General features: G+C 39.2%; 1 protein-coding gene across 1 annotated transcript in view; it reads left to right on the top strand.

The window, feature by feature from the left end:
- Positions 1-3,408, top strand: part of LOC129846352 (protein kinase C beta type-like) — a gene marked incomplete at its 5' end in the record, with an annotated part of 43,322 nt that extends 39,914 nt beyond the window's left edge. Inside the window, 4 exons of the mRNA XM_055914276.1 lie at positions 1-270; positions 531-852; positions 902-1,016; positions 1,081-3,408. The exon at positions 1-270 is cut by the window's left edge and continues 932 nt beyond it. The remainder of the gene's footprint in view (positions 271-530; positions 853-901; positions 1,017-1,080) is intronic.
- Positions 3,409-3,839: the final 431 nt, after the last annotated feature.

The following is a 3,839-nucleotide window of genomic DNA, read 5'->3' as shown; positions in this document are numbered from 1 at the left end:
GACAGGAGGTTATAGAGGACAGGAGGTTATAGAGGACAGGAGGTTATAGAGGACAGGAGGTTTAATAATGGGCAGTTATAGAGGACAGGAGGTTTAATAATGGACAGTAATAGAGGACAGGAGGTTATAGAGGACAGGAGGTTTAATAATGGACAGTTATAGAGGACAGGAGGTTATAGAGGACAGGAGGTTTAATAATGGACAGTTATAGAGGACAGGAGGTTTAATAATGGGCAGTTATAGAGGACAGGAGGTTATAGAGGACAGGAGGTTTAATAATGGACAGTTATAGAGGACAGGAGGTTATAGAGGACAGGAGGTTTAATAATGGACAGTTATAGAGGACAGGAGGTTATAGAGGACAGGAGGTTTAATAATGGACAGTTATAGAGGACAGGAGGTTTAATAATGGACAGTTATAGAGGACAGGAGGTTTAATAATGGACAGTTATAGAGGACAGGAGGTTATAGAGGACAGGAGGTTTAATAATGGACAGTTATAGAGGACAGGAGGTTATAGAGGACATGAGGTTTAATAATGGGCAGCTATAGAGGACAGGAGGTTTAATAATGGGCAGTTATAGAGGACAGGAGGTTTAATAATGGGCAGTTATAGAGGACAGGAGGTTTAATAATGGGCAGTTATAGAGGACAGGAGGTTTAATAATGGACAGTTATAGAGGACAGGAGGTTATAGAGGACAGGAGGTTTAATAATGGACAGTTATAGAGGACAGGAGGTTTAATAATGGACAGTTATAGAGGACAGGAGGTTTAATAATGGACAGTTATAGAGGACAGGAGGTTTAATAATGGACAGTTATAGAGGACAGGAGGTTATAGAGGACAGGAGGTTTAATAATGGACAGTTATAGAGGACAGGAGGTTATAGAGGACAGGAGGTTATAGAGGACAGGAGGTTTAATAATGGACAGTTATAGAGGACAGGAGGTTATAGAGGACAGGAGGTTATAGAGGACAGGAGGTTTAATAATGGGCAGTTATAGAGGACAGTAGGTTTAATAATGGACAGTTATAGACTACAGGAGGTTTAATAATGGACAGTTATAGAGGACAGGAGGTTTAATGATGGACAGTTATAGAGGACAGGAGGTTTAATAATGGACAGTTATAGAGGACAGGAGGTTACAGAGGACAGGAGGTTTAATATTGGACAGTTATAGAGGACAGGAGGTTTAATAATGGACAGTTATAGAGGACAGGAGGTTTAATAATGGACAGTTATAGAGGACAGGAGGTTATAGAGGACAGGAGGTTTAATAATGGACAGTTATAGAGGACAGGAGGTTTAATAATGGGCAGTTATAGAGGACAGGAGGTTATAGAGGACAGGAGGTTTAATAATGGGCAGTTATAGAGGACAGGAGGTTATAGAGGACAGGAGGTTTAATAATGGGCAGTTAGAGAGGACAGGAGGTTTAATAATGGACAGTTATAGAGGACAGGAGGTTTAATAATGGGCAGTTATAGAGGACAGGAGGTTATAGAGGACAGGAGGTTTAATAATGGGCAGTTATAGAGGACAGGAGGTTTAATAATGGACAGTTATAGAGGACAGGAGGTTTAATAATGGACAGTTATAGAGGACAGGAGGTTTAATAATGGGCAGTTATAGAGGACAGGAGGTTTAATAATGGGCAGTTATAGAGGACAGGAGGTTTAATAATGGGCAGTTATAGAGGACAGGAGGTTATAGAGGACAGGAGGTTTAATAATGGGCAGTTATAGAGGACAGGAGGTTTAATAATGGGCAGTTATAGAGGACAGGAGGTTATAGAGGACAGGAGGTTTAATAATGGGCAGTAATAGAGGACAGGAGGTTTAATAATGGGCAGTTATAGAGGACAGGAGGTTATAGAGGACAGGAGGTTTAATAATGGGCAGTTATAGAGGACAGGAGGTTTAATAATGGACAGTTATAGAGGACAGGAGGTTTAATAATGGACAGTTATAGAGGACAGGAGGTTTAATAATGGACAGTTATAGAGGACAGGAGGTTTAATAATGGGCAGTTATAGAGGACAGGAGGTTTAATAATGGACAGTTCTAGAGGACATTAGGTTATAGAGGACAGAAGATTTAATAATGGACAGTTATAGAGGACAGGAGGTTATAGATGATAGGAGGTTTAATAATGGACAGTTATAGAGGACAGGGGGTTATAGAGGACAGGGGGTTTAATAATGGACAGTTATAGAGGACAGGAGGTTATAGAGGACAAGGAGGTTTAATAATGGACAGTTATAGAGGACAGGAGGTTTAATAATGGGCAGTAGTATAGGGCATATATCCTTGTGTTTCTGCCAAAACGTGCTGTGTAGAAATAGAGCAGGGCTTCGATGTTTTTTAACGATAGCGTTAAATGTCTTCAACAACAACCAATATCTATATATCATGCTATAGAAATGTACATCTGTATCAAATGTTAATTTTACAGTATGTCCTGTGAAACGATGTGTTGAGTATTGTAAACCAGCATAGAGAGAGAGAGAGAGATAGAGAGAGAGCAGATCTATGTGTTTTAGTCGTAGACGTAGAATCTCTTTAAAACGGGACCGAGAACCTCTAAAACCGTGTGGCAATTTGACTGGTAGACTCCATGATTTTACACACACCGTTAATGGCTGCCAGTCCACCCATTATGACATCATTGACTGGAATGGGGAAGGTCTGTTCTATAGATTCTATTTCTACGGTTTGTATTTCTAGGATAATGATGATGATCTCTGTGTCTCTCTGGACTGACTGAAGGAGTACCTTCCTGCATGATCTGTTACTATGATTTAAAACAAACTGTAGAACAATGTACTATTTATTAGCAGTTAAACAGAGAGTTGGTCCAGTGAGTGTGCTTTTGTATAATATATATCTCTAGAATAGTATGCAATACAACTGCTTTACATGTGCCACAGTATTTTACAGAAAAATATATATATATATTCAATAAAATCAAAAAAAAATTCTGACGGGTTTTTTTGGAGGGTGGGGGGGATTGTTCTATGGAATGTTTGTGATTCTAGATTCTTTGTTTGTATTGTTCTATGGAATGTTTGTGATTCTAGATTCTTTGTTTGTATTGTTCTATGGAATGTTTGTGATTCTAGATTCTTTGTTTGTATTGTTCTATGGAATGTTTGTGATTCTAGATTCTTTGTTTGTATTGTTCTATGGAATGTTTGTGATTCTAGATTCTTTGTTTGTATTGTTCTATGGAATGTTTGTGATTCTAGATTCTTTGTTTGTATTGTTCTATGGAATGTTTGTGATTCTAGATTCTTTGTTTGTATTGTTCTATGGAATGTTTGTGCTTCTACTGCCTTAATTTTGCTGTGTGTGTGTGTGTGTGTGTGTGTGTGTGTGTGTGTGTGTGTGTGTGTGTGTGTGTGTGTGTGTGTGTGTGTGTGTGTGTGTGTGTGTGTGTGTGTGTGTGTGTGTGTGTGTGTGTGTGTGTGTGTGTGTGTGTGTGTGTGTGTGTGTGTGTGTGATCCTTCTTGATCTAATCTAATAATGAAAGCTGATAGGTTGATACGGTACTCACAACCAGTCTACTGCCAGCCAATAGGGTCTAGAGAGGGGCCGTCTTGTCTTAGGCTGACAGCCAATCAACTACCTTTATGCAGATGTGACCCTTGCAAAGGCTTCTGGGCTGTATCCAAGTCCGAATGTTAACTTTCCTATTTCCATATCGTAAAACTCGTGTCAAAAAAACAGACCCACTTCACCACTTCAATGTATTTTGACAATGAGGTTTGATGTTCTCGGGGGTCGATTGAAAATGTGCTTTAAAGAGTTTTTAAACATGAGTCATTTCGATGATCG

The sequence above is a fragment of the Salvelinus fontinalis genome, unplaced genomic scaffold, assembly GCF_029448725.1.
Source record: "Salvelinus fontinalis isolate EN_2023a unplaced genomic scaffold, ASM2944872v1 scaffold_0496, whole genome shotgun sequence".
Lineage (NCBI taxonomy): Eukaryota > Metazoa > Chordata > Actinopteri > Salmoniformes > Salmonidae > Salvelinus > Salvelinus fontinalis.
Note: the sequence above shows the minus strand (reverse complement) of the source record. Positions and strands in the feature narration are given on the sequence as shown.